Raw genomic sequence first — 18,366 nt, 5'->3', positions numbered from 1 at the left:
GTTAAAGAAGAAGTCATAATTTGTTTGTGTTGGTTTTTAAGGTTATTTTTGCCTATTTATAACCTGTTTTGCTGTTTTGCTGCAGGTCTATTTTGTAGGGTAGTGTGTGGGGCTTTGTCTTTTAGTGGGATGTTATAAACATTATATATTAGAAATTACGTGTGTTGTACTTATAATAATGTGTTAATATTTATTATTTATGTTGAATAGTGTGTCCCTAGCTTAAGCTAATAGAAAAAAGTTAATATTACAGTGAAATATGGAGGGTATGAAGAAGGACAAAAAGGACAAGACATACTCAATTTCTTTTATTTTGTCTTTTTTGGATCCCTAATTTATAATTTTATAATTTTACTTTTGTACTTGTGTTACGCTTAATTATTACTTATATTAAACAGTTAGAGTTTGTAATTTGTCTTGTAAGATTGAATTTTTTTTCCTATGGCCAGAGATCACAGACAGTGTCTCTGGGGGCTCTGTACAGGGGGGTTCCTGACCCCTGCCAGGGTTTTAGGGTTCCAGGGCAGCCAGAGGGAAGCCCTGGATTCACACAGAAGGATTTTCTGCAATCAGCTCCTCCAGGCGAGCCCTAGAGCTGAGTCAGGGAAGGACTTTGAGCAGCTTTATCAGCACAGCCTGATCCGTGTGGCAGCGCTGCTCCTGCATGGGATGAGGCTGTCACAGATCCCTGCCGAGCTGCACACACCAGGGATGCCTTTATCACCCATTTCCTACCGATAAGGAGCTGTAACACAGATAAACCCGGCCTGCACTGAAGCCCCAGGGCCTCACCCCTCCCTGAGCAGTGACTGCAGCTCATAAATAACTCTCTCTTTTACAGCCTGAGTCACTGACAGCACCCAGGGAAGTGTCACCAATCCCTGGGGACACACATTGTTCCAGCCAGCCACCCCTCAGAGACAAGGCCTGAGGGAAAAAACCTAAAGGATGGCTTTGTCCTTGCGTGTGCAAATTGCCTCCTGGTTGATGCAGGGCAGGCAGGTGCTGGTACATGTTATGGTGAGCTCATGGCACCCTTTTGCCCCCCTTCCCCCGGGCCTCTGTGACTCTGATCAAGATAACCCCTGGATCCTCCTTCCTGCCCCAACGGGGTTGGCGGAGAGCCAGGAAAGCCCACCCTGTCCAAAACCTATATAGACCCCTGAGACTTCCTGTGTTCTCTCTCTTTTGCCCCACATTGGGCGCCACCTGTAATTTCTGTGGTTTTCCCCCCCTCCACGCAGCCCCCCGAATAATCCCACTTCCTCAAAGATATGGGGCTGTGAGGGGAGGAATACCAGGAGAGGGATAGATATTCAAAAGAGGCTCTTACCCCAAGGGTGTTGGAACAGCTCTCTTTATTCTGTGGTGTCCATGGGAGAGCGGGGCAAAAGAGAGCTGTTCCAACACCCTTGGGGTAAGAGCCTCTTTTGAATATCTATCCCTCTCCTGGTATTCCTCCCCTCACAGCCCCATATCTTTGAGGAAGTCGGATTATTCGGGGGGCTGCGTGGAGGGAGGGAAAACCACAGAAATTACAGGTACAGAGCTGAGCATGGGAAATCCTGAGCTGGAAGGGACCCCAAGGATCACCCAGCCCAGCTCCTGTCCCTGCCCAGACCCCCCAAAATCCCACCCTGTCCATCCCTGACAGCGCTGGCCAAAGGCTCCTGGAGCTCTGGCAGCCTCGGGGCCGTGCCCATTCCCTGGGCAGCCTGGGCAGTGCCAGCACCTCTGGGGGAAGAACCTTTCCTGCTCTCCAGCCTGAGCTGCCCTGGCCCAGCTCCAGCCGTTCCTGGCTCCTGTCCCTGTCCCAGAGCAGAGCTGGAGCTGCCCCTGGGGAGGAGCTGCAGCCCCCGGGGAGCTCTGCCCTCAGCCTGCCCCAGCTGAACCATCCCAGTGCCCTCAGCTGCTCCTCAGGGCCCCTCCAGACCCTGCCCCATCCCTGCCCCTCCTTTGGACGCTCTCTCACAGCTTCAGATCTTTTTTTATGTTGTGGTGCCCAAAACTCCCCCAGCACTTGAGGTGCCCCAGCCCGGAGCAGGACAATCCCTCCCAGGCCTGCCCAGCGATGTGTCCCTGATGTCCCCAGGACAGGGATTCCCTCCTGGCTCCAGGGCACTGCTGACTCAGATCCAGCTGGCCAATGACCCCGACCCCCACATCCCTTTCCAACCTGCTGCTCCATTGTTTTCCTTCCACCCTTTCCCCTGGCTCCATTTTTAAACTGGGAATTCCCACTAAAGATCACGAGCTGCACAAAACCGGGCTGGTTTGCTTTTCCACCCTGTAAATAACCCTCATTTCCCAGACTGCCAAGTGGAAGCAGCTGTTTGAGCAGTAAGGTGCTTATCTGGAAATGTAAAGCTTTTGAATGAGCTGTTCCAGAGCAGGGAGCTCAGATCCGGTAACCCGGGCTATTTTTAAGTCTCTTGTTTTATTCAACGTAGCTGAATTTCCACACTAGCCCCGTGCTGGATGTGGGATATAAATAGAAATTAATCCAGCCCTGGTCACTGCTATCTGCCTGCAGCCCTTGCTCCTAGCAGCCCGTCAGGGGAGGAAGGACCCAGACGTCACCGGGAATGTGACCAGCCTTGGCTCTGCTCACAGAACAACTGAGATGAAGTCACTCTAAATAAGGAAAAAATGTTTTACCCAGGACAAAAAGAGACCTGGGAACTTGTCCCACACACAGCTTGGCACCCACTGTGGGAAGAGAAGGATGGTGCTCACAGCAGAGTCTGCTCGGTGGCTGCTCCAGGCTTCTTTGGTTCCCAGTATCCCACTGAGAGGGAATGGGCACCCTTGGCTGCTAAAATGGGGTGACTCCCCTGGTCAGGGATACACAGGGAAAGGGATGGTGTGAGGAAATATAATCCAAAAGGTAGTGCCAAGCATAGGGAAGAAAATATATAGTATTTTATATATTACATTAACAATATGTGTTTCTATACAAATATAATCCTAGAATCCTGTTCCAAGGAGTATTGTGAACCTAAATCATAGACTCACAGATTTAGGTTGGAAGGGACCTTAAATCCCATCCCGTCCCACCCCCTGCCATGGCAGGGACACCTCCCACTGTCCCAGGCTGCTCCCAACCCTGTCCAGCCTGGCCTTGGGCACTGCCAGGGATCCAGGGGCAGCCCCAGCTGCTCTGGGCACCTGTGCCAGGGCCTGTCCACCCTCCCAGGGAACAATTCCTAATTCCCAGTCTTCCATCCATCCCTGCCCTCTGGCACTGGGAGCCATTCCCTGTGTCCTGTCCCTCCATCCCTTGTCCCCAGTCCCTCTCCAGCTCTCCTGGAGCCCCTTCAGGCCCTGGAAGGGCTCTGAGCTCTCCCTGGAGCTTCTCCTCTCCAGTTGAGCACCCCCAGCTCTCCCAGCCTTTCCATATTTATATGTATATTTATATACATGATATATTTTATATCATGCATATAAATATCAGGCCAAAGTCACCAAATTCCAGCTTTTTCCCAAAATGCCTGGCTATTCTCACAACAGGGGCTGCTCAGAGGATTTGTTTCCCTTTTCCCAGCCAGAGTAAACAAAGGTGCTGCCAGCTGGCAAAATCTGGAAAACTCTGCACAGCAGCATCCTCCAAACCAGCTGCACATCTGGGAAACCTCCACACCTCCCACCCTCCCTGCCAGCTGCCAGCACATCTGGACCAAGCCTGCACAGCACCAGCCTTTCCCCAGAGCTCCCCGTGGCCCAAAAAGAGGTTTTGGGGTGGGTTTGTGTCCAACAGCAGCTCCTGGGCCACCCCCTCTTGCTGTGCCAGGTTTCAGAGGTCAGGGCCATGGCTCTGATCCCTGCAGGATTGTCCAGAGCTGGATTGGTTTTATTCCTTCTGGACAAATGATTTGAGCTTCCCAAGGAGCAGCCTCTCCCTGAGCCTTCTTTGAACTGGCATCTCCCAGCCCAGCACAATCAGCTGTAGGGAAGGGGCTGCACAGAGAATTCTGGTTCAAAATAGTTAACAATAAATCAGTGGGAGTGAACAATAAATCAGTAGGAGTTAACAGTAAATCATAATAAAGCTAATAGTTTAAAATAGTTTAAAATAGTTTAAAATAGTTTAAAAGGGGGGGATCATTGCCTTAAATGATTTATGGAGGGATACAGAGCCCTAAAACACAGGAAGGGCTTTGAGAAGAGCTGGCTCCCAGTCAAGGGGAAGCCTGGGATTAAGCCCAGCTCATCTCAACCTCTGCAGCCACAGGACTGAGTTCCCCAGCAGCAGATTTTGCCACAGGAATTTGTAACACGGATTTTCCATCTTCTCCAGGAGCTCCTGCTGCAGTGCCAATGGATGTGGCAGCACAGAGCTGCTGGGATGGATTAGAGACAGAGCTTTTGCCAACAGAAATATGGATGAATGCTAATTTATAAACCCCCCTTTATCTCACAGCCTATCAGAGGAAATGAATTCCAAACCATTCTCCAGGAAAATAACAGCTCTGGCAAAATTCATCAGGAGAACATTTAATCTCCCTGGTACTTTGTCTTTTTTTTTTTTTTAACCCTATTTCTCAGGTGGGGTTTTTTGGTTTTTTTTGTGGGGATTTTTTTTGTTTGGTTTGGTTTTTTGTTTGGGTTGTTTTTGTTTTTTATATGGTTCTTAAAAAGAAGAATAAGAATAACAATGGCCAAGGGGAAATAGGAGCTGGTTGGGGTTGTTTCTAAGAGGCACTTAGAGAAATGGGTTTGAACATCCAGGGTGATGAGATGAGACCATAATTCTTAACAGGTGAATATTCAATAATCCAGAGTCAGGAAGGAGATGATTAATTGTCTTTTTAGGGGATTTTTTTATTTAGATTTATACCAAGGAGGAAATAACATTTTCCAGCAATCAATGCATCTTTGTTTCTGAGTTCGAATACTGAAATTAACAATTTTTGAGATCTCTCTTTAGAAAAAAATCATAATGGCCCAACCCCTTTAGCCATTTAACGCCAGCTGAATCCTCTTCCTATCACCCACCCAAATCCTGCCCCAGTTATTATCCCTGGCAATATCCAGGGAGGGTGGCAGGGCTGCACAGGGAGCAGCAGCAGCACCCCAAAACCCCCAAAATCCTGGTATTTGGGGTCCCAGGGCAGTGCCACATGCCCTGGCGTGAGCTGTGCTGTGCTGTGGGATCCATCCCATCCCATCCAGGGCTGCTTTAATAGAAATGTCAGGCCAATGGCTACAAGAGAATCACCAAATTCCAAGTTTTTTTCCCAAAATGCCTGTATTCCCACAGTATTTATCATTGTCTAAACAAATTTATTCTTGCTGTGTTACATAAAATAACCTTACTAGGGCTAAAGACTACAAAAACAAAATAATAAAAGTATTCCCACAACAGAGGTTGCTCAGAGGATTTGTTTCCCTTTTCCCAACCAGAGTAAACAAAGGTGCTGCCAGCTGGCAAAATCTGGAAAAATCTGCACAGGGATCCAGCCAGCAGCATCCTCCAAACCAGCTGCACATCTGGGAAACCTCCACACCTCCCACCCTCCCTGCCAGCTGCCAGCACATCTGGACCAAGCCTGCACAGCACCAGCCCTTCCCCAGAGCTCCCCATGGCCCAAAAAGAGGTTTTGGGGTGGGTTTGTGTCCAACAGCAGCTCCTGGGTCACCCCCTCTCACTGTGCCAGGTTTCAGAGGTCAGGGGGGCAACAAACAGCACAGGGGCAGTCCCTGAAATGGGAGGAAAATGCCTGGGCTGAGCAGGAGGTGGGAAAATGAGGAGTGAGTAGCACAGGAGAGCAGAGCCTGGAGCAGAGCTGGCTCCTCCTGCCAGACAATTGTCACATCTGCACATCTGCCAGGGGAGAGGGAGGATTGACAGGGAGGGATGGACCCTCAGGAGGCTCCCTGGTTCCAGGGGGTGGCAGGGTGGCCCCAGGGGATGGCAGGTGGCCCCAGGGGATGGCAGGTGTCCCCAGGGGGATGGCAGGGTGGCCCAGGGGATAGCAGGGTGGCCCCAGGGGGATGGCAGGGTGGCCCCAGGGGATGGCAGGGTGACCCCAGGGGTGGCAGGGTGGCCCCAGGGCTATGGCAGGGTGGCCCCAGGGGATGGCAGGGTGACCCCAGGGGTGGCAGGGTGGCCCCAGGGGATGGCAGGGTGTCCCCAGGGGGATAGCAGGGTGGCCCCAGGGTTTTCCAAGATTCACACCCCACACCACGAGTCCCACTGCAAATCTGTCGGGTGGTTCTCAAACTCCACGCTGAGATTTCAGCATTGCAGAAGTTTTGGCTGCCTGGGCTCTTTGCAAAGACATCAATTTCACCCTCTAATAGGCACAGCAAACTTTATTTCAGGCCCACTTACAATGCTGTAAATCCAGGCTAACCATATTAAACTCATATTAACTCTGATGCCAGAGACTTAAAACCACCAGGAGTAAAAGTCACCTCAGGTGTGTGCAGCCAGCAGCCCGGCCTGAGGCCACCCTGGGCTGCTTTGTAAAGAAATTTCTCTATAAATGTTCCATTAATATTAACAGCTAAATCCCTGGCCTCCCTTAAAACCCTCAGCCCCACCTAAGTTAGCAGCAAGATTTCTGATTTAATTTGCTCCAAAGGCTGCCAGACCACAGCAGCAGTGGCTGCACGCTGATATAGCTCCCCTGGAATTAATCACATTTATTTCTGTCTCTAACAGGGGTATAAACACTGCCCTGGCTGAGAAAAAACCTTTTGCTCCATCCCTTTTCCAGGCACAAGAGAATCTGAATGAAAACCACCAAGTCCTACAACTTCTCCTTCAAGTTTTCACCTAAACGTCACCTAGAGAAAAATTCCCCAGCAGTATGAAAACTACTGGGTTATTTTCTCCTTCAAGAAATTCTTTTTGAGGCTTTCTAGAAATCTCCCACCATGAGGAAGAGCTTTAAGTAAAACACACCCTGGAGATGATGCATCAATCCTCAAGCTGTGCCCAAAAAAATGAGGTACACCAGGCAATATTCACTTTTTAATAGTAAGGAAAGACCTTTTTTCCTGAAATAAATGTAGCAGCAGCCAAGCACAACCCTGGTCCATCCTGCCCCTAATAAATCCTTTGGCACAGATTTCCCTGTGGCTCCAGACAAGCTGAGCTCTGTAAGGCACAGCTCAAACTTTAAAATTTCTCTGATTAACCACATCCCAAAGCAATGGTTTCACTGAGGTGAGGAGGAGGAATTAAACACAATTTCATGTAACTGATAACTATTAGAATTTCATGTAATTAATAACTATTTAAACAGAGCAAACTGAGCCAGAGGGAATTTCTTGCCAGCTGCCTCTCTGTCCCATATCTCACTAAACCCAGCCTGGCTACTGGTTTGTACTGGTGTGGTTGCACTGGTGCCCACGCCGAGTGAAAAACACAACCACAGCTTTTACAGACAAATTTGGGCTTTTGAATTGTTTCGGATCATGTGAAGAGTCAGTTTTAGTTTCTGTTCATTATGTGAACGGACTGAAACCTGAAACCAGAAAGAAATCAGAGAGAAGCAGAAGAGTGGGCAGCTTGTAAGAGAAAAGAAAGGCTCAGCAGCAAAACCTCCCCATTCAGAAAAATAGAAAGTGTTAGGAAGAAGCAGCAGAGTGGCAAAAGAAGGCTTTCAGAAAATCAGAATGAGAGTACAACACCTAGAAATGGGGATGTCAGGGTAAATGCCATCCAAGAGTGGAACAAAGATTTAGTGACAAATGTCAAGATGTAACATGAGATGTAGATAAAGGGTTAAGAGATATGCCAGAAAAAAGGTGTTCTGCATTCATCTGAACTAAGAGAAGAAAATGAAACCTGAGGAAAGCTACAGTATTAAAAATCCTTCTTGTTTCAGTTTTCTGAGAGAAAAACCCACGCTTCATTCTCCCCATGTGCCCAACAACAAGGCAGTAAACTAAAAAATAAAGGCTGTCTGCAATACATTTATTTATTTATCTATTTAGTTTAAAAAGAATTATCAAATACTCTGGCATTGGTATTTAAAGGGTGAAAGGCTCCAAGGGCTACCAGGCCCCCCAAAACCTCCTTGCAGACAGTGAAGGAGGGGGCAGAGGAAGGGCAGTGACGAGCTGGGCACCCAGAGGGAAGTGGAACAGGGATTGTCAGGAACATCCAAAGAACACCCTGTGCATGAGCCCTCGGATGGTGCAATGGCAAGGGACACCCAAATGACCTTTCTCAAGACTAAACTGTGCCATATAAAATTCTTTCTGACACCCATCTGGCTGTGGGGATAAGAAAGGTGAAATATCCCAATTTATTAGGGTTTTGGGTGCTGTTTTCCATGTAGGCCTGGGTTTTTGGGTTTTCCTGGTTTGCCTGGGTTTTTATTGCCACCCTACATGACACAGGCTGCTGAAGAGCACACACACAAGTCCTTGAAGCTCTGAGCTGTTTGTTATTCCTGGGAGGAGAGGAGGTCCCTCCAGAGGAGCTGCAGGGCGCTGGAATGTTTCATCCGGCGTTCTGCAGGCAAATCATCCCAAAATACTCTTCCTTTCCAGGGTGCCAGTAATTGCTGGGGGTGCCCTGCCAAGGATGGCAGCGGCAGGGAGGCTGGGCAGGGAGATGGCTGGCATGGCATTGGAATGGTTGGCTCACAGCGTTGGAATGATTGTCTCACACTGTTGGAATGACTGGCAAGCAGCAGGGATGGAATACACCCCCAGGGAGCTCCTGCCTTGGCCCAGGTGCCTGGGCATGTGCCAAACCTGGCTGGCATCACTGCCAACACCTGCCCGTGCCCCAGAGGGGACAAACCAATCTGCTGGCACACCCCAGGGCTCTGCCATGTCTGCCCCTCCTCCTGAAATCTTGCCAGGCTGGGCATTTTCCATGTCGTGGCTGGCTGCTCTGAGCTGTGCTGGTGTCTCTCTTCCCCCTCAGCAAGGATGTCACCTTGCCAAGGGCTGGGGAAGGGAAAGGATTTTGGGGATTTTGTCATAAAAAGCTCAGAGTCACCTTGATCACTCCTCGATTTGTGCATATTGGGATGGATTACTCAGAAATATCTTGTTTCCAAGAACTGGAGAGGAAGAGCCAGGCTGGGCTGGTGGCATGAAGAGGCCACCAAGGTGACAACACCTGAGGAATGTTTGATTCAACAGAAATCCCCCACCATCCATGCCAAGAACAAAGCATCCAGAGAAGCACAGTGCCAGCTTTGGCTCCCAAAACAATCCTTCTCCATGTCTTGTCATCCACGGTCATGGATTGCCATTGCAAGGGGCTCCTGGGCACGGAGACCCCTCTGCCCCTCATGCCAGGCCTCTGCAGGAAACCCTGTGGGGACACTGGGCTTTCTTCTGAACTGCATCAGATCCCCAAATGCACCTCCCCTGGTTTATTCCCTCCTCAGCAAGCTGGTGTTTCATGCAAGGTTCACCATGGAGCTAAGCTGGAGTTCTGGTGTAGCAGTGCTGAGGGTAAAATCCACCAACAAACTGGGAAAATTTGGGGCATTTCTCTTAAAGGGCTCTGAGGGAGCTGGAGAGGAGCTTTGGAAGGGGGTCTGGAGTGATGGGACAAGGGAAAATGGTTTTAAAATGACAGAGAGCAGGGATAGGTTGGATTTTAGAAAGAAATTCTTCCCTGTGAGGGTGGGCAGGCCCTGGCACAGGGTGCCCAGAGAAGTTGGGGCTTCCTCTGGATCATTGGAGGTATCCAAGGCCAGGCTGGACAGGGCTTGGAGCAACCTGGGACAGTGGGAGTGTCCCTGCCATGGCAAGAGGTGGCACTGGATGGGCTTTAAGGTTCCTTCCAACCCAAAATTGTAAGTCTATGATTTAGCTCCACAATGCTCCTTGGAACAGCTCTGGATTAATTCAGGCCTGTGCAGAACCCACAGGTCATGGAGAGGGTCTGAAATGGCATCAGGCTGGCTGGTGGCTGGAGATGAGCTCCCTCAGGAACTTCAGGTGACATTCTGTGCTCATGGGCAGTAGGAACTGGAATGGATGGCAGGTTGTTTGCAGCTGGAATGGATGGCAGGTTGTTTGCAGCACATGGATTAATGTGACAACTAATTTTTTAGAGATTTTTGCACATCTGGAGTAGAATCAAGAGGCTGGGGAGTCTTGTCAGTAAAATTCTGTTTTTACATCAGCACTGGGAGAACTGCCCTGCTTTTTCCAAAATCCTGGAGCTCTGGGTGCTGCTCCACAGAAACCATGGGCTGGAACAGCCTGATACAAACCACAAAATGCTGAGCACTTCTGGCTGTAATTTGCTGCTTACAAGGGGACTGAGCTGTTTTGGAAACCCAGCCCAGATTATGGGTTTCAAATGCTAGAAAATCGGTCCCTGAGCTCTTAATCCAGTTTATGGGTTCATCACAAATGGAGCTGAGCCATTCTTGGAAAGAAAACTTGGCAAAAGGAATCTTTCTGCAGCGTATCAGTAGAAACCACATACAAAGCTCAGGCCAACCAATCTAGATGGGGGAGTAATTAAACATGTCACAGCCTCTGTCTGGGGATGAGGGAAGTGGGGACTGCGGGGCAGCTGCCAGGGCTGAGGGCACAGCAACTGGATTGGCACCAAAACCCACCTGGAGGCTGGGCTGGCAGCAAAACCCACCTGGAGGCTGAGCTCTGCAACAGGACTGGCACCAAAACCCACCTGGAGGCTGGGCTCTGCAAGAGAATTGGCTCCAAATCCCATCTGAAGGCTGGATTGGCACCAAAACCCACCTGGAGGCTGAGCTCTGCAACAGGACTGGCACCAAAACCCACCTGGAGGCAGGACTGGCACCAAAACCCACCTGGAGGCTGAGCTCTGCAACAGGACTGGCACCAAAACCCACCTGTAGGCAGGACTGACACCAAAACCCACCTGGAGGCTGGGCTCTGCAAGAGAATTGGCACCAAATCCCATCTGAAGGCTGGATTGGCACCAAAACCCACCTGGAGGCTGGGCTATGCTCACACACCTGGAGGGCAGCTGGAGGTTCCTCAGTTCCAGCCCTGCTGGTGCCAAGGAGATTCCTGCCATGGTGCCACAGCCATTCCCACCACTGCAGGCTGTGCCCTGGGGCCATCAAGGTGCAGGAAATCATCTCCCTCTGCACAGGGGAGAGGAGCTCCATTCTCCTGTTCACAGCTTCACAGAGTCGTTCTCCAGATTTTATATTTAATGGGAAAAAAACCAGACCTGAATAGGGCTATTCCTTTTTAAAGTCTCTTCAAACAGCTCATTTACTGCCCATGTGGGACTCCAAAGTGAAATCTGCTCGGCCCTGGTTCTAAAAGACTTCCCTTCACAGTAATCCTCACGATCCTTGCTGTTCTCTGGCAGCCAGGCTGGATTCTCTCTTGATTGCCCACATCAATAAATCATAAATTATTTATGCTTGAATTTGGTGAGGATTCTGGTTAATGTTCCATGAGATAGAAGAGGACTCAGCTGATGGGTTGTGCTGCTCAGTAAAACCTGGTGGAAGAGGGAAAAACAGCCAAGGTGGATTTTTGCCATTAAAAACCCACTTGTCTGGTCTCGTGCATGGATAGGAGCAGAGGCACTGATTAGTCACGATGGATTTGTGGAGTCTCACACACCAGCAAGCGAAATTGGAAGTGGAAGAAGAATCTGGGATGTGTTTGCTGCCAGTAGACACAACGAGCACCTGCAGGAGTGGTGGAAAATGGAGAGGGAGATGATCTCCTCACCCAGGAGACCTCGGGCAGTGCCCAGAGGGGCAGCCTGTCCTCCCTGGCCTCTCACCACCCACCTTTTCTCTTTATCTTAGCACCATCTAGAGGGATGTGTCTGCACACCCCAGAGGAGAGCACCCACGCAGGGGTGTGGAGTCTGGGGAAGCCAAACCTCAGAGGAGCACTGCACTCCTCCAGGCACCTTCACAAGGCTCAATCATCCCCCTTGTCCTGCCAGCTCATCTGGGAGCTGGAACAATGGGTCCTCCAGAGGCACTGGAGGTGGGCGGGTGCAAGGGGGACCTGTGGGGGTCTTGTTCAGGGTTTGGGGTTTTTTTCTTGATATTTTTTAACACCTACAGATCTTGCAGGTCACAACAGAGGCCACATATGGAGTGTGCAGAGATGAGCAAGGGGCTGGAGCATCTCGGTGCCCAGGGAAGGCTGAGGGAGCTGGGGCTGCTCAGCCTGGAGAGGAGCCCCAGGGAGAGGGGCCTCAGCCCTGGGTGTCCTTGGTGACCCTGAATGTCCCTGGGTGTCCCTGGGTGTCCTTGGTGACCCTGAGTGTCCCTGGGTATCCCTGTCTGTCCCAGTCTGTCCCAGTCTGTCCCAGTCTGTCCCTGTGTGCAGCACTCAGAGCAGCCCCAGCTCTGCTCCAGGCCCAGAGATGCCCCAGAGCCCCGGGCAGGGCCTGAGCCCAGCAATTCCCTGCCCAGGAGGCAGAACTCCTGCCCTGGGCAGTGCCAGCCCTGACAGAGCCATGGGAGGCTGTGGGGTCTCCCTGACTGGGAATATTCCACTGTCAGAGGCAATTCCTGCACTCCAGCCCCATCTCCCACCAGCCTCACATAGGGCCAGTAGAATTGGAATGGATGACAGGTTGTTTGCAGCACATGGATTAATGTGACAACTAATTTTTTAGAGATTTTTGCACATCTGGAGTAGAATCAGAAGGATGGGGAGTCTCTTTGTCAGTAAAACTCTGGTTTCACATCAGCACTGAGACAACTGCCCTGCTTTTTCCAAAATCCTGGAGCTCTGGGTGCTGCTCCACAGAAACCATGGGCTGGAGCAGCCTGACACAAACCACAAAGTACAAGGCTGTGGAAACCAAAGGCTGACCTGCCTGGATCAATGTGTGCTTGGTGCAGAGACAGGAATGGAAGCACATTGCCCTGGCCAGAGAGGGAAGCACATTGCCCTGGCCAGAGAGGGAAGCACATTGCCCTGGCCAGAGAGGGAAGCACATTGCCCTGGCCAGAGAGGGAAGCAGGAGCTTTCAGAATTCACCTGACTGGGACTAAGGAGCACAGAAAAGCACAATCAGCAGCAAGGTCTGGCAAAAGATGCACAAAAGTTACATTTCTTCAGTAGCTGGCTTTAGTCAGGACTAAATCAGTGCTCTGCAGGCGGAATGGGGTAAACACCCTGGGAAAACCATGGACAATCCTCTGCCTACATTTTGTCTGTTAGGGATTGTCACCCCTACCCCCCGCCCCATACAATGAGTATCAGAGGGCTTGAAGGTCCTCTGGGGAGGACAGAAGGACAGTGGGAGGTGTCCCTAGGGCACAGAAGGACAGTAGAAGGTGTTCCTACCCATGGCAGAGGGGTTGAAACTGGATGATCTTTAAGGTCCCTTCCAACCCAAACCATCCTGTGATCCTAAAACTGTCCCTGCAGTGCTGAGAGAGCAGCAGCAAAGGAGAGGGAAGGTTCCTTTCCTCACTCCTGCCCCACACAAGCTCAGTGCTCACTGCAGGGACCCCCTCCAGCTCAGTTTGGGATCACAGCACAAGGTTCACCTCCCACATCCCAAACCCAGCTTCTCCAGCCAAGGCCAGGTCACCTTTCCTTTTCCTTCCCTCAAACCTCGGAGCAGCTGTCCCGAGCCAGAACTGAGACCTTTAAACTTCCCGGGAGGGGCAGGGGCTGGGCTCTTTCTCCAGGCAGCACTGACAGAACCAGAGCACACAGCCTCCAGCTGCACCAAGGGAAATATCGGTGGGATATTAGGAATAAGTTTTTTACAGAAAAGGTGATAAAGTTCTGGAATGGGAGGTGGTGGAGTCATGTCGCTATAGGACACAAGAATGCACAACGCGAGCCACTGTTATTTGCAAGGTAAAAGAGAAAGTTTATTTTTTGACTCCAACTTTTATACTTCTCCAAAGGTGACAGTGGATTGGAGAGTGAATGGGCCACCTCTCCAAAGGCATTGGATAAAGCACTAGTACATTAAGTCTCTCTACTCCCATGGAGGAATGCAAAACAACACGTTATTTACAGAAACTGTGTGGGAAAGTTTCCCAATAGAATGTAAACTCAAAAGGCTTTAGAAAACTCAAGAATTAGGGCGACAGAGTCACCACCCCTGGGTGTGTTTAACAAAGCCTGGATGTGGCACTGGGTGCCGGGGTTTAGGTGAGGGGCTGAGGGCTGGGTTGGACTCGATGATCTCAAATGTCTCTTCCAAGTGATTGGAAGGTCAAGATCGATGATCTTGAAGGTCCCTTCCAAGTGATTCTGTGATTCTGTGAATTCTCGGGCAGGGATCCCGGGTGCTGAGCCCGTCCCCGCTGTGACCGACAGCAGCATCCCGTGGGAGGGAGCCAGGCAGCGAGGAGGGGAGGAGGAGGAGGAGGAGGAGGAGGAGGAGGAGGAGGAGGAGGAGGAGGAGGAGGAGGGCGTTCGCCGAGCCCGCGGGAAATGGTTTGAGTAATAATCAACGGTAAGGAAAGCTCTGGCCTGGGGAGAGAGCTCAGAGGGGAAATACTCTGCGTTTTTCACGCCTTGGCTGGTGCTGGAGGGGTTTGGAACACAGGCACAGAAACAAGTCCCGTTTGTCTCCTTCACCCTGCTGGGGTCCGGCTGCCTGGGAGGCTGGGATGGGGGGCTGCTGTTTCCCAGTGCCACAAAAGTGTCCCCTGTCCCCCCAGCCTGCCGCTATGTGGCCAGCAGGATGAGGAGCCTGTGCAGCCGGGAGCCCCGGGAGCCACCGCCCTGCCCGGCGCAGGCAGCGCCCCAAAGCCAGCGGCACAGTAAGTGTGGGGACAGGGGACAGGGACACCCCCATGTCCTCAGGGGACAGGGACACCCCCGTGTCCCAAAGCCAGCACCAGAGTAAGTGTGGGGACAGGGGACAGGGACACCCCCATGTCCTCAGGGGACAGGGACACCCCCATGTCCCAAAGCCAGCACCACAGTAAGTGTGGGGACAGGGGACAGGGGACAGGGCACAGGGACACCCCCATGTCCTCAGGGCACAGGGACACCCCCATGTCCCAAAGCCAGCGCCAGAGTAAGTGTGGGGACAGGGGACAGGGACACAAGTCCCAAAGCCAGCACCACAGTAAGTGTGGGATAGGTGACAGGGACACCCCCATGTCCTAAAGCCAGCACCACAGTAAGTGTGGGGACAGGGGACAGGGACACGTGTCCCAAAGCCAGTCCAGAGTAAGTGTGGGGACAGGACACAGGGACACCCCCATGTCCTCAGGGCACAGGGACACCCCCATGTCCCAAAGCCAGCGCCAGAGTAAGTGTGGGCTCAGGGGACAGGGACACCCCCATGTCCCAAAGCCAGCACCACAGTAAGTGTGGGGACAGGGGACAGGGACACCCCCATGTCCCAAAGCCAGCGCCACAGTAAGTGTGGGGACAGGGACACCCCCATGTCCCAAAGCCAGCGCCACAGTAAGTGTGGGGACAGGGACACCCTCATGTCCCAAAGCCAGCACTACAGTAAGTGTGGGCTCAGGGGACACAGACATGGACCCTCTTCATCCCAAACCTGCTGGGATGGGGGGCAGGGCTCACCTGGGCTCAGCCAGGGCTGGGAGGCACCTCCACACTCTCTGTGTGTGTTCCCAGGACCAAGCTGCAAAAGTTTCTCTTCTCCCCTGCTTTATTTCTCTTGGGTTTTGTTGTTAAATGTCATTCCAGCCCCTGGCAGAGGGGAGGAGCAAATAGCAGCCTTTGGAAAAGGGGACTAAAGTGCTTTGGGGTGGGATTAGGGGGACAAGAGATGTCACCTGCTCCCACAGAGCAGTGTCCCTGGGACACTGTACCCAGAACCCTGCCAAACACCAAAACACTGTACACTGAACTGGCAATGAGAGATTCTTTCCCAATCTGCCCTCCCTGGGCCGTTCAAAGCACACATCTGAACCACAGTGGCTTTGCAGATAAAGCACAGCCCCACTTTGGCGCGGTGGCCACAGCAAGGACCATCCTGGCTCCTCTCCCTGCCCAGCCAAGGCATGGAAAATTCTCCAGAATCACCTGGCTGCAGTGCTCGGGTGGCAGAGCTCCCTGTCAAAGTGAGCTCAGCTTTGAGCAGCAGGCAGAGGAACCTCAGCATGGCAGGGATCTGCCCCACCTGTACTGGCTGTACTGGTTTGGCTGAGTCACTCCTGCTGGCTCCTGAGCAGACATTCCCAGAGCAGCAGCACATTCCCGGGCAGCTGCCACAGGCTCAGGCCATGCTGTCACCTCCTGTCCCTGCCAGGAGCTCAGAGCTGTCCCTGGAGCCTCCAGGGAAGGCGCAGGGCTGAGCCATTCCCTCCCCTCTGCCCCTGTGAGCTGTGTGGGAGGGGAGGAAGAGGAGCTGTGTGCACAGGGGGACCTAAAATATGTCCAGAATTTCACCTGTCCCCTAAAGGAACAGCTGGATCCTGATCAGGGAAGGGAAAGGGGATGTGTCCCTTCACTGCTGCCTTGATTAAGGGTGTGTGAAGGAGAAGCAGAAGGAAGGAGCAGCTGCCATCCTGCAGTGGGAGCCAGGAATTTGCAGAGGCTCCAGGAAGATCAGGGCAAGCACTTAGATGTATCAGGGAGAGGAATCAAACTCTTCTCTTGAGCAAAGCTGTTCAGCTCCTTTCTGCAGTTAATTGCTGGGTGTTTAATTGCAGTCAGGATAGCTGAGGTTTTCTGAGGAACTTACTGTCCCTTCCAGGACCTTTCCCCTTGGTTAATCCCAAACCCCTCTCTTTTCTCCCATCCTTGTCATTTGCAGATGTAAAACCAGAGCTACCAGCACCCCCTGAAGCACCAGCCTCACCCCCCAGCAACATCAAACCCATCCAGTGCAGGTCCTGACGATAAAACCCTCCTGGTCCTCCCATGAAGGCCGTGAGATTTCTTCCCACTGATTTTTGCTGGAAATCCTGTAGCCCAGGGATTGGAAAATATCAGCAAATCCCTGCTGGATCTGCTCTCGGCACAGAAGCACATTGATAGAAATCGTCCTGAGCAGTGTCTCATGACCAGAAATTTCTAGTTGGCAGGGAAAAAAAAGAAGATTCCCAATGTGTGTCAGATGCTCCTGGCACCCGTGGGCCATGGAATACCAGGGGAAGAGCAGGAGCCATTGCATCCTAGCAGGGAAATAGATTTTTATACTGTGAAACCAAATTATGCTCCCGGTGATATTGGTACAAATTCTGACCATTTCCACAAAGGTCCCAAAGCAGTTCTTGAGCTGGAATAAGGAGTTTTGGTGCTCAGGTGTGTGGGACTCCCTTTCCCCATGGCCAGTGATGTGCAGCACCCCCAGAGCAGAGGCTGCAGGGATGGCAGCAGGATGTGCCCCCAACCTGCCCTGTCACTGAGCAATGACAGCAGAGCCCCAAACCCCAGCGCTGTGGGGGGGATTCTGCCTGACCCCTCCTGTGACAGCTCAGCCAGAAGTAAAGGTGGATGAAAATCAGCTGCTTGGCAGTGTGGTGGATTTTCTCCTGGAATGAGTTTGGTGTCACTGCAGTGCTTGGGGATCGTGCACTGGCAGCGTGGGGGGATAAGGGGATCACATGGGAGGTCACTGATAAGGGGATTATGTGTGTTTTGGGGGGCTCACTGATAAGAGAATCATGTGGGGAGGTCACTGATAAGGGGATCCTTTGTTGGGGGGTCACTGATAAGGGGATGATGTGTTGGAGACTCACTAATAAGGGGATCCTTTATGGGGGGGTCACTGATAAGAGGATCCTTTGTTGGGAGGTCACTGGTAAGGGAATTGTGTGTTGAGGGGGGTCACTGATAAGGGGATCCTTTATGAGGGGTCACTGATAAGGGGATCCTTTCTTTGGGGGTCACTGATAAGGGGATTATGTGTTGGGGGCTCACTAATAAGGGGATCCTTTATGTGGGGTCACTGATAAGAGGATGCTTTGTTGGACATCACTGATAAGGAGATCATTCATTGAGGGGGGGATCACTGGTAAGGGGATTCTTTGTGGAGATCACTGATAAGAGGATCATGTGTTAGGGCCTCGCTGCTGAGGGAATGGTGCTGGGGCCTCCAGGAGGAGATGGATCTCACCATTCCTGGAGGCAGAAACAAGGGGAGAAGGAGCAGATCCATCCTGCACCATGGGAAGTGCCAAATCCGGGTGCTCCAGGGCTCAGCCTCCTGCTGCCACCCCGAGTGATGGTCTGGCCTTTGCTGGTACGAGGTTGTGTGAGGGGGTGATGGTTCCTGGCACGAGGGTTTGGACACAAAGGAGTCCCAGGCCGTCCCTGGGTTGTTTCTGACCCCTGGGGCAGCTCCTCCCCACCGAGCTGCTGGGCAGGAGCTCTCCAAGGTGAGCAGCTTTCCTGCATCTTTTATTAGAATCCTAGTTTCACTTGTTCATCCAGGACAAGCAATTACAGCTCCCTTCTCTGCCCCACAGCTCCTCCACACTGGAGTGGGGATGTTGGAACTCAAAA

The 18,366-nt window shown here is 51.8% G+C and overlaps 1 long non-coding RNA gene across 1 annotated transcript; it reads left to right on the top strand.

Moving 5' to 3' along the window:
* The first annotated feature begins 14,281 nt into the window (after positions 1–14,281).
* On the top strand, positions 14,282–17,365 carry LOC115497561 (uncharacterized). Its single transcript, XR_003963093.4, has 3 exons — positions 14,282–14,386; positions 14,595–14,696; positions 16,673–17,365. It is a non-coding gene; the product is annotated as an uncharacterized lncRNA (long non-coding RNA).
* The last annotated feature ends 1,001 nt before the right edge of the window (positions 17,366–18,366 follow it).

The sequence above is a fragment of the Taeniopygia guttata genome, chromosome 17 (assembly GCF_048771995.1).
Source record: "Taeniopygia guttata chromosome 17, bTaeGut7.mat, whole genome shotgun sequence".
In the NCBI taxonomy this organism is placed as follows: Eukaryota; Metazoa; Chordata; class Aves; order Passeriformes; family Estrildidae; genus Taeniopygia; species Taeniopygia guttata.
This window is presented reverse-complemented; position numbering and strand designations above follow the sequence as displayed.